We start from the raw sequence: 13,054 nt of genomic DNA, 5'->3' as shown, positions 1-13,054 counted from the left end.
TTGAATTCAGTTGGGTATCTATCAAATCATTCTGAACACTTGTGAATTCAACCTGAGATTTAAGAAAGAATTGCTGCAATTCGGCAAATAAAAAAGTGATTACTTTTTGTAAGATAGGAAATGTGGAGAAGTGAATCTGAGGGAATATATAGGAAGATAAACCACAGCGGGGGGGGGGGGAGCTTCCATAAACTGGCTGTTGGAAAGTGATAGAGCAATGGAGTGCAAAATCAGAACTTTTAGAATTCTGCTCCTGTGAGGGACTCTCAGGCTGAAGGGTGTTCAGGTGGTGAAGCAGGGCAGAATCCTAGGTGGGACAGTGTGGTCTTAGGATCCCCAAGGTCACAGAAAGCATGGGGGTAGCTGAGTGCAGCAGAATTCCTAAGCATTGGAGCAGGAAGCTGGCTTCAATTAGTGAACCTTCAATTAGCTGAACCTCTCAGCTAGGTGTTGCCATAAACTGCCAACCAAGATAAGATTGAAGACTGTTTTCTAAGCAGGGGCCCAATAAGCAACATGACCTCCCTCTTTCTCCTGGTGAGAAGCTCCACAGGTGTGTGCAGGATCAGGCAAACACTCCTGGAGCAGGGGCCCAGCAAACAGTAGAGCCTAGTGAGACATCCCCTCCTTCCTTAGGGAGGATTGGAGTGGGTGTGTGGAGTTTGGCACAAACAAGAGATTGATTGCTTTTCCCTGAGGGTGCACTGAAGAGTGGTGGCGGTAATTATTCAGCTCCAGGGCTGGAGATGGGGCTGCATCATTTTTATTCCTTTTTCCTCCCCTAAAGTGATAAGAAAAACCTTCAGGGAACAAAAGCCACATAGAGCAAGCCAAAGGAGCTTACACTGAGCCTGGTCCCCTGCCAAGGGGAGGTACAACTCCATCCAGGCAAAGACACCTGAGAATCAGGGCAACAGGCCCCTCCCCCAGAAGACCAGCAGAATCATCAGGCTGATACCAAGTTTACAGAGCACACAGACTGGAAAACTCCTGAACTAGGGGAAAATTGTATATAGAATTCAAGATTTTTTCTCATGAGTCTTTAGTCTTTCAGTTTAAAATTTTCTTTTTCTTTTTTCCCCCCTTTTCAAGTAGTTTATTTTATCAAGTCTTTTTTTAAGTCTTTTTAAATTTTTAGTCATTTTTACATTTTATATTTTTACATTTATATTTTATAGATATATTCTTCATTTGGGCTTCCTTTCATTGTATTCAATTTTATTTTTGTGAAAAAAAAATATATATATACATATTTTTCTTTCTTTACAATTTTGGGATCTAGTGTCTGTTAGATTTTTTTTTTATTTAATTTATTTTTTTTTAAGATTTCATTTATTCATTTGACAGAGAGAGCAAGATCACAAGTAGGCAGAGAGGCAGGCAGAGAGAGAGGGGGAAGCAGGCTCCCCACTGAGCAGAGAGTCCAACGCAGGGCTCAATTACAGAACCCTGAGATCATGACCTGAGCTAAAGGCAGAGGCTTAACACACTGAGCCACCCAGGCACCCTAAGTGTCTGTTAGATTATATTCTCTCTCTGCCTCAACCCTGGTTTGTTTTAGTTTTTGTTTTCCTTTTTGGTTTCTGATCTCTTTGGATGCGTCTAGTGTATGCCTCATGGGGTTGTGGTAGATATCCTTGATTTTGTTCTCTCATTCATCCATTTTTCTCTGGACAAAATGACTAGAAGGAGAAATTCACAACAAAGAAAGAACCAGGGGTAATACTCTCTGACAAAGATTTAATCAATATGGATATAAACAAAATGTCATACCTAGAATTCAGAATAATGATTATAAAGTTACTAGCTGGACTTGAAAAAAACATAGACACTAGAGAATTCCTTAGTGCAGAAATAAAATCTAATCAGGCCAAAGTTAAAAATGTTTTAACTGAGGGTGCCTGGGTGGCTCAGTCTGTTAGCGTCTGCCTTCAGCTTGGGTCATGATCCTCAGGTCCTGGGATTGAGTCTCGCATCTGGCTCTGTGCTCAGCGGGGAGTCTGCTTCTCCCTCTCCCTCTAACTTCCCCCTCTGCTTGTGCTCTCTCTCCCTCATGCTCTCTCTCAAATAAATTTTTAAAAATCTTTTTAAAAATGCTTTAACTGAGATGCAGTCTAAAATGGATGCTCTAGGAGTGCCTGGGTAGCTCAGTGGGTTAAGCCTCTGCCTTCAGCTCAGGTCATGATCCCAGTGTCCTGGGATCTCTGCTCAGCAGGGAGCCTGTCCCCCCCACCCCACCTGCCTCTCTGCCTACTTGTGATCTCTGTCTGTCAAATAAATAAATAAAATCTTTTTAAAAAATCAAAATAAAATGGATGCTTTAATGGCTAGGGTAAATGAGGCAAAAAAAGAGAGTCAGTGATATAGAAAACAAAATGATGGAAAGGAAGGAAGCTGAGGAAAAGAAAGAAAAACAACCAATGGAGCATGAGGGCAGGCTTTGAGAAATCAGCAAGACCATAAAGCAAAACAATATTAGAATTAATGGGGTCCAGAGGAAGAAGGGGGAGAGAGAGAGAGAGAGAGAGAGAAGGTATAGTTGAGGAAATCATAGCTGAGGGCTTCCCTAAACTGGGGAAGGAAACAGGCATTCAAGTCCACAGAAAACCCCCCTCAAGATCAATAAGAATAGACCAACACTGCCAACATATACTAGTGAAGCTTTCAAACTTCAGCTCTAAAGAGAAAATCCTGAATGTAACTTGAGACAAGAGCTCGACAGCTTTCCACAGAGATAGGCTGGCCAGAAAGAGCTGGCATGATATATTCAGGGTATTATGAGAATAACATACTGCCAAAAAAACTTTATCCAGCAATGCTATCATTCAGAATGAAAAGGGAGATAAAGAGCTTCCAGGACACAGAAACTAAAAGAATTTGGGATCACTAAACCAGGCCTGCAAAAACTGTTAAAGGGGATCCTGTAAGCAAAGAGAGAGCCCAAGAGTCACACAGACCAGATAGAAACAGAGATAATATACAGAAAGGGGGACTTTACAGGTAATACCATGACACTAAATTCATATCTTTTATTAGTGACCTGAAAGTAAATAGGCTAAATGCTCCAATCAAAAGACACAGGGTATCAGATTGGATAAAAAAGCAAGGCCCATCCATATGCTATCTACAAGAGACTCATTTTAGACCCAAAGACACCTCCAGATTGAAAGTGAGGGGGTGGAGAACCATTTATCATGCTAATGAACATTAAAAGAAAGCTGGGTATCAATGCTTATATCAGACAAATTAGATTTTAAACCAAAGACTGTAGTAAGGGATGAAGAGGGACACTATAGCATACTTAAAGGGTCTATCCAACAAGAAGATCTAATAATTATAAATACTTCTGCTCCTAACTTGGGATCAGCCAATTATATAAACCAATTAATAACAAAATAAAATAAACATATTGATAATAATACAATAACAGCAGGGGACTTCAATAACCCACTCACTGCAATGGACAGATCATCTAAGCAGAAGATTAAAAAGGAAACAAGGACTTTGAGTGACTCACTGGACCAGATGACCTTCACAGATATATACAGATCATTCCATCCTAAAACAACAGAATACACATTCTTCTTGAGTGGAACATTCTCCAGATTAGATTACACACTGGGTCACAAATCAGGTGTCAACCAGTACCAAAAGACTGAGATTATTCCCTGCATTTCTTCAGATCACAATGCTTTGAAATTCAAACTCAATCACAGGAGGAAATTTGGAAGGAATGAAATACTTGGAGGTTAAAGAATATCCTACTAAGGAAAGAATGGGTCAACCAGGAAATTAAAAAAGAATTTAAAAACTCATGGAAACAAATGAAAACACAACTATTAAAAGCCTTTGGGATGCACCAAAAATTGTCCTAAGAGAGCTGTGCATATCAATAGAAGCCTTTCTCAAGAAACTAGGAAAGTATCAAACACACAAGATAACCTTACACCTAAGGAGCTAGAGAAAGAATAGCAAATAGAGCCTACCCCAAACTGAGATGAGAAATAATAAAGATTGGAGTAGAAATCAATGAAATAGAAACCAAAAGAACATTAGAACAGATCAATGAAACTAGAAGCTGGTTCTTTAAAATAATTAATAAGATCAATAAATCCCTAGCCAGACTTATCAAAAAGAAAAGAGAAAGGACCCAAACTGATAGAATCATAACTGAAAGAGGAGGAATCATGACCAACACCAAGGAAATACAAACAATTTTAATATCATATTATGAGCAACCATATGACAACAAATTAGGCAATCTGAAAGAAATAGATGCATTCCTAGAAACTTATAAACTACCAAAACCAAAACAGGAAGAAATAGAAAACCTGAACCCATAACCAGAAAGGAAATTGAAGCAGTAATCAAAACTCTCCCAACAAGAGTCCAGAACCAGATGACTTTCCAGGGGAATTCTACCAAACATTTAAAGAAGAACTAATACCTATTCTTCTGAGACTGTTTCAAAATAGAAATGGAAGGAAAACTTCCAAACTCTTCATATGAGGCCAGCATTATCTTGATCCCAAAACCAGACAAAGACCACACCAACAAGGAGAATTACAGACCAACATCCTTGATGAACATGGATATCAAAATTTTCACCAAGATACTAACCAAGAGGATCCAATAGTACATTAAAAAGATTATCCACCACAACCAAGTAGAATTTATTCCTGGTCTGCAAGAGTGGTTCAACATCTGCAAATCAATCAGTATGATATATCACATTAATAAAAGAAAGGACAAGAACTGTATGATCCTCTCAATGATGCAGAAAAAGCATTTGACAAAATACAGCATCCTTTCTTGATTAAAACTCTGCACAGTGTAGGGGTAGAGGGTACATACGTCATTATCATAAAGACTACCTACCAAAAAGCCCACAACAAATATCATTCTCAATGGGGAAAAACTGAGAGCTTTTCCCCTAAGGTCAGGAATACAACAGGGATGCCCATTCTCACCACTGTTGTTCAACATAGCACTGGAAGTCCTAGACTCAGCAATCAGACAAGAAAAATAAATAAAAGGCATTCAAAATTGGCAAAGGAGAAGTCAAACTCTCACTTTTCTCATATGACATGATACTTTATGTGGAAAACCTAAAAGACTCTACCCCAAAATTGCTAGAACTCATACAGGAATTCAGCAGTTCCTGCAGGATATAAAATCAATGCATAAAAATTACAGAAATAGGAGGGTATGTGCTATGGTGAGTGCTGTGAAATGTGTAAACCTGGAAGTTCACAGACCTGTACCCTTGTGGCTAATAATACATTACGTGTTTATTAAAAAATAAAAAAATTATTAAAAAATCACAGAAATAGTGCATTTCTATCTATAGTGCATATCTATTCTATCACAGAAATAGTGCATTTCTATACACTAATAATGATACAGAAGAAAGAGAAATTAAGGAATTGAGTTATTACAATTGCACCAAGAACCATAAGATACCTAGGAATAAACCTAACCAGAGAGGTAAAGGATCTAAAAAATACTCTAAAAACTACTGGACACTTATGAAAGAAATTGAGGAAGACCCAAAGAAATATAAAAATATTCCATGCTCCTGGATTGGAAGAATAAATATTGTTAAAATATTTATACTACTGAGAGCCATCTACACATTCAAAGCAACCCCTATCCAAATACCATCAACATTTTTCACAGAGCTGGGACAATTAATCCTAAAATTGTACAGAACCAGAAAAGACCAAAAATGGCCAAAGGAAGGTTGAAAAAGAAAACCAAAGCTGGTGGCATCACATTGTCAGACTTCAAGCTCTATTACAAAGCTGTAATCATCAAGACAGTATGGTACTGGCACAAAAACAGACACATAGATCAATGGAACAGAATACAGAACCTAAAAATGGACCCTGAATTCTATGGTCAATTAATCTTCAACAAAACAAGAAAGAGTATCTAATGGAAAAAGGAGAGTCTCTTCAATGAAGGGTGTTGAGAAAATTAGACAGCCACATGCAGAAGAATGAAATTGGACCATTTTCTTACACCATTCACAAAGATAAACTCAAAATGGATGAAAGACCTCAATGTGAAACAGGAATCCATCAAAATCCTAGAGAAGAACACAGGCAGCAACCTTTCAGCCTTGTCCACAACAGCTTCTTGCAAGACAAGACAAGTGTCCAAGGCAAGGGAAACAAAAGCAAATATGAACTATTGGGACTTGATCAAAATAAAAAGCTCTGTAGAGCAAAGGAACAGCCAACAAAACTAAAAGTCAACCTACAGAATGGGAGAAGATATTTGCAAAGGACATATCAGGTAAAGGGCTAGTATCTAAGACACATGATAAAATGCTCCACATCACTCAACCTCAGGGAAATACAAATCAAAACCACAATGAGATGCCACCTCACACCAGTCAGAATGCTAAAATTGACAAGTTGGGAAACAATCTATGTTGGCGAGGATACAGAGAAAGGGAAACCCTTCTACACTGTTGGTGGGAATGCAAGCTGGTGCAGTCACTCTGGAAAATGGTATGGAGTTTCCTCAAGAAGTTAAAAATATAGCTACCCTGTGACCCAGCAATTGACCTACTAGGTATTTACTCCAAATATACAAAGGTAGTGATCTGAAGGGGCACCTGCCCCCTCAATGTTTATAGCAGCAATGCCCACAATAGCCAAATTGTGGAAGGAGCTAAGATGTCCATTGACAGATGAATGGATAAAAAAGATGTGGTACATATACAATGGAATATTACACAGCCATCAGAAAGGATGAATACTTATCATTTACGTTGTCATGGATCAAACTGGAGGCTATTATGCTAAGTAAAATTAGTCAATAAAAGAAATACAATTATCATATGGTTTCACTCATATGTGGAATATAAGAAACAAAAAAAGAATCATAGGGAAGGGAAAACTGAAAGGGAAGTAATCAGAAAGGGAGACAAACCATGAGAGACTCTTACCTATAGGAAACAAACAGAGGTTGTGAGGGGTATGGGGTAACTGGGTAGTAGGCATTAACGAAGCATGTGATATGATGAGCAGGGGGTGTTATAATTAACTGATAAATTACTGAACTCTACATCTGAAACTAAGGATATACTATATGTTGGCTAACTGAATTTAAATAAAAAGAAAAAACAAGATGACTCTTTGGGATGATGACATTTGAGTTAAGTGTATATGAGAATAATACCAACATTTATTGAGTTCTTAATATGGACTGGGCAGTTTTTCTGTATTAACATATATAATTGTTACAATAACTGTATAACTTAAGTAAGACCCTTATTTCCATTTTACAGATGAGGGTTGAGTAACTTGTCAAAGATCACACAACTCTTACATGTAAAGTTGGGATTTGAACCCAGCGGGGAGGGGATTTAACAGAGCCTGTGTTTTTACCTGCCAAATCATACCATCTCTTATAAATGACACACCTGCATTTTTTTCTCTCTTAAATGTTCATTCATACAATAATGCAGAGGAACAAATAGAGAAATGAAAAATCCACCTTTCTGTTGATTTATAAGGTTCTGAGTTATATCTCAACTAATAATGTCTTAGACCAGAACCTTCTTGTTTGCACAGACTGCCTCCTGGTGGGTCTCCCTTCCTCCTTCCCTAGATCCCTCAAATCTTTCTCATATTGATTATTCAAAGTATGTTTCTTCACACAGCAAGTTATTTAAAACAAAAACTCTTCAGATCAGTGTCTGGCCTGAATAGGTACTCCGTATCTCAGCCAAGACTTTAGCAATCAGAGTACGTAAGACTAGAATCGGCCTTATAGAATGTCACCTTTTTGAAGCTTATTTCTGGGTCCATTTGTGCCCATTTTTCTCTTTCTCTTCCAACAGCTGGGCAGTTGACATTACTAGAGAAAGTCATACTATTCTGCCAATCTGTGTTCTCCAGGCTCTGCTGAGTCCTCACTTCTGCCCTTTGCTTTTTTATTTTTTTAACCTTTGTTCCGCATCTTCCCCATATTCAGTTACCACTGTAAACCTTCACCATGCACTCCTCCTCCTCTCATTATTAGCAGGTGGCGATGCATCTTAACTTATCCAGAACACTGGAGCAAGCAGGCTTAAGCTGCTACAACTTCTACACCATCTTCTACTCACACTTCCTGCTGTTCTTGTATTCTGCATTTCGGGTGCTGACAAACTATCCACCCAGCCGGTGTGTAGAAAGGGAATCATCCTTGCTCCCTCACCAATCCTCAACTAATCGATTACCCACATTTTCCCAGTATATCCCGGATACTTCTCAGATTTGTCATTGCTTTGTCATTCCTTCTAACATGACCCAGGGTGTTCTTATCTTTCAGAAAATGATTACAATGGTTTTCTCTGGGTCTCACTGGACCCATTTCTTTTCCCTCTTGAAACTGATCACTCCCACGTATAGATGTGTTGATGGATATCAGACCCAACTTCTACCACATCATACTGTTAACCTCCCTGTGTTCTTATGTATAGGATGAAATGTAAGCTAACCTCCTTCTTTTCTTCCTCTAGTATTTAATTGGCAATAGTATCATTGGGTTTATGCATTTTAAAGGCACTCATGTTTCCAGCCATCTGGAATCGAGACAAGATAAAGAGGGCTCACAACTTGAAGCTCTTTTGCAATCCCTGAATGGCAGGCTCACCTTTATGGCTCTCAGCCCTCCGCTTCAGAATGAGAGAGGAAAGGGCCACAAAAATGGAAAAGTTTTTTTTTTTTTTTTTAATTTTTTGGAAATCAGGATCCAGCCATGGTGGAATAGACATGGTGCCCTGGGCTCCTTATCTAATTACTTGCACAGCTAGCCCACAACAAACAGAGGCTAATTAGACACACTTAAGTAAAAACATGGCATATGATAAAAGAAAATTTACAACTTATTTTCTTTTTGCAGACACCATGCAATATTCAAGTTAATATTGCTTTTGTGGTGTTGTCATATGTTCTGGCACCTTTTGGGTTAGGATGTCTCTTTGTTCCCGAGCCGGTTTGCACATGCCTATGCAGTCTCAGGTTGTGCTAGATGCACGCTATTGGAGTTAACACCACATATTTTTTGAATTTGTCATGTCTGAAAGCAGGAGCTTCCTCCTGGGGGAATGAGGCAGGTACTTGCTTGTTTCCGTTCACATCTTCCTTCCCAAAAGGCTTAGCAACTCAAGGAAACTGACAGCTCATTATTTCAGAACTTGGAAGAAGTGTTCGGGTTGGCATGCACGAGCCTGTCTTCCCCATGAAGGCTGCCTCCCTGGTCCTCAATTCAGTGTCATTTAATTACACAAACTTTCATTAATTGACTTTGGTATAAAGGACCAGGCTGGGCACCCCAAGGAGGAAAAGCAGCATGACACAATTTCTATTATCAGAAGTCTTGTTGTTGGGCTCCTGGGTGGCTCAGTTGGTTAAGTATCTGCCTTCCATTTGGGTCATAATCCCAGGGTCCTGGGATTGAGCCCGATGTTGGGTTCCCTGCTCAGCCAGGAGTCTGCTTCTCCCTCTCCTGCTCCCCCTGTCTGTGGTCTTTCTCTGTCAAATAAATAAACAAAATCTTTAAAAAAAAAAAAATAGAAGAAGAAGTCTTATTGTAGGGGCATTACCCAAATACCTGCACTATATGGTATGGCAAAGTGTCCTGAGAGATGCTCAAAGTACTATGTGGGAGGGACAGGAAAAGAGAGACCACCCTAGTGCCCATGGCATGTGCACGTTTCTACAGACAGTGCAGCTCTGCCCTTTCCTGGCTGAGCAGGGAACTTAACTCAAAACCTTTTCTTTGTATCCTATGTCCAAAAGTCAGATTGAGGACTAAACATATTTTATGTGAATTTCCATAGTATGCTACCCAAAAGACAGTAGGAACTTAGTGAATGTTGGTTTCTTTTGCTTTATTGGTATCTTTGAGATGGATTCTCCCCTAAATGGGTGTGAGATTTACAGGCAGAGAGTGGGACATGGAGACAGGTGTTTTAGGCCCAGAAAAGATCATGAGAGGACGCCGAGGTGGGGAAAATGAATATTGTAAAGAAAAGGGTGAATGCTCTCCAATTTTCCTAGTGGGAAGTAAAAAGATTGGCTTGGAAAGGTAAGCTAGGGCCATACTCAAGGGGTGGTAATGTCTGGAGAGCCAGGGTGGCGCAGTGATTAGGCCTTGCCTTTGGAAGACTGGATGTTTAGGTCCCAGTCCTGGGTCTGCCATGTCCTTGAGTGACCCAGAGTAGAGTACCAGCTCTCAGCACCTCCATTCCTTCGTCTATAGAATGGAGTTAATACAAGTGCCTTTTCCATATTCCTGTTCTTTGGATTCAAAGGGTTAAAATTTGTGAAATAATCAGAAATGTGTCTGGCACATAGTAAATACTAAATAAGCACTAACTAGCTCTTACTATTAGTAGGCTGAAATATTCACAGTGAAGTGTCATAGCTAGAAGGCATGCTACAAGTGCTAACCATGCAGAGGAAATTTAATCTGTTTTTATAAGATAAATGGTCCTTTCTGATCCAAGAAATGGATCTGCCTTTTTACCCGATTGAGATGACATAGAGGTTTCTTAACAGATCATAAAGAACAGGTATGAACTGTTCCATAGGGCCTCCTATTCTTTAGCTGATACCTGTAAGTCCCTTAACTCCATGAAGTTCCCTAATTCTGCCCCAGTAGGGAGATGGACAACTGCCACCCTAGAACTTCCTGCCAATAGAAGACATTGCCCCTTCTTGTTTGCTGGTGATGGAGGGTCAATTGTACCATGCTGAACAGAAAGATGACTAAGGGACCAGAGGCCAGCTTGAGTAATAATTGATCAGGTTGGAGGGAACAGAAACTATGGGAACTCTGGATTCAGGGGGTAGAGATTAGTCTGGACAAACACCAGCTCCTGTTCCCTGTGTGGCTGTGCTCCAGACGCTGAATGGAGGAGTCATCCAGAGAGGGACGTTCTGGAGGCCTGGGAGACCCCTGCACCTCCTTCCCCCAGAATTTATATTTAGCTGGCAGGCATATTTGTGGAGTAAGAACATGTATTGCCTCTTGAGTAAGAGACAGGTGGTTGGAATTAATACTTTTGCTTTCAGATAACACACTAAGTGAAAAATTCAATCCACATGGCTTTGAGAAGAGAAATTATATCTGAAAACCAGGACATAATCCCTCAGCAAAGGGAAGAAATTAGGAGGGGAATCACATGTGCACACCTGTGTGTGTGTGTGTGTGTGTGTGTGTGTGTGTGTGTACACTGTAACCAGGTGACGTGGATGAGGGTAAATTCCAAACGTTCAGAATAGGCATCAAGTACAAGACTTATTGGGGAAACGTGTAATCCAAGGAAGTTTGGAGACCCCTGCCCTCTTTATGGTATAACCCTTTATTAGTGAAGGGAAGAAACAGTTTCTCAGTCTCTGGTGCTAAGCCACCTGAACTTAAATGCAGGCTGACTGGGGGAGTACCGAGAAATGTTAGCTCCCCAGGACCTGGAAACCTTGAGGGTCCATGGGAATCCATAGCCCCTCCCACTATGGGAAAGAAACCACTAGTCCAGAGGCCACGATGTCCTTCCCAAATAGGGTCCAGGTACAGCCCTGCCCTGAATTTTGGATATAATTTCTCTTCTCAAAACATGTGGATTGAATTTTTCACTTAATAGATTTTCTAGGAAACAGGGGCCTTCAGTTCCAGCCAACTCATGGCTAACAATCTACAGGGGGTTCCTGGGCCATTCCACAAGCCCCTTTCCTAGAGCCCCCACACTGGGGAACCACAAATTTTTATCAGGAAGGGAGAGTCTGAGTTGTGCTCTCATTCCAGCAATGGAAGAGGAGATTGAGGAGGAGAAGCCATGACTGTCACAGCAGCATTCAGACATTCATACAAGCTACAACCATTTTGCTCTGGATATTCAAGATGGTGAAGAGTCCAAAAACCACATCCTCACATCCTCAGAAAACAGTTAAATATACTTTAGAATGACTAAGAGGGACCAAGCTCAAGTTTAACAGATTTGTTTAGTGTAATTCCAGATAACAGACCTGCTAATAATGAGGAAATTTGACCTCCCATAGAAGCAAATGAAGACATAAAGCGAGCTGCCCAGCAGCAGATAAAGCCTTCAGAAGAGTGAGCTCCCTATCACAGGAGGTATTGAAGACAAGACTGGGGGCCATCTATTAGCTATTGTGGAGGTGGAATCTCTGCACTGGGAGATGGCTGAAGGAAATGAAGGAAGCTTATCCTTGACCAACACTCACTAAAGCTGTTTTTGCTCTTTCAATGTCCCGAACTCTTACTTTGCTTTAATTTTGCTCCAGAGAAACCCTGAGTGAAAGAGTTTTGCTTTGGTTTTTCAAGTTCTGCATAGGACTTTAGAGATTATATGAATCAACCTTCATTTTACTGATGGGGAGCTTAAAGTGTAATGGCTAGGTGGCATCAAAGGTTACATAGTTGGTAAGTGGTAGAACAGGGATATGAATCTATGACCTGGAGTGCTACAGTGGTTTCCTAACTGGTCTCCTTCCATCTATTATTTCCCCGGTGCTATTTTTCCTACACGTATGCCAGATTACTATTTCTAAAACACAGCTCTGATTATGTCATTGCTGTATTAAACTACTTCAAAAGTTCCTATGCTCTTTATAAACATACTTAGTATTCTTTATTATGGCATTTTTAAGATTCCACTTTCTTGGTTTTATCTCCAATTCCAGCCCCTCAACCCAGTTCTTTATATATATTGAGACATTAAATGTATATTGATGGTAATTCCACTTATTATTGTGAACATTTCATCACATATAGAAATGTTAAATCATTATGCTGTATGCCTGAAACTAATAAAATATTGCATGTCAACTACACTACAATTAAAAATAAAACATTTAAAGACAACAGCTAAACTTCAACTAATTAAAAACTTTAACTGAAGTTTTTAAAACACAAGTTTCCTATCCTCATTTACCACATCTTCTGAGACAACTGACTGGCAAAAGGAATAGATGAGACAACTTTTAGAGGTATTGTTTACTTCTGGGATATTATAGCCATTTCCAAGTTA

Source organism: Enhydra lutris, unplaced genomic scaffold, assembly GCF_002288905.1.
Source record: "Enhydra lutris kenyoni isolate GAN:26980312 unplaced genomic scaffold, ASM228890v2 scaffoldscaffold56, whole genome shotgun sequence".
NCBI lineage: Eukaryota > Metazoa > Chordata > Mammalia > Carnivora > Mustelidae > Enhydra > Enhydra lutris.
This window is presented reverse-complemented; position numbering follows the sequence as displayed.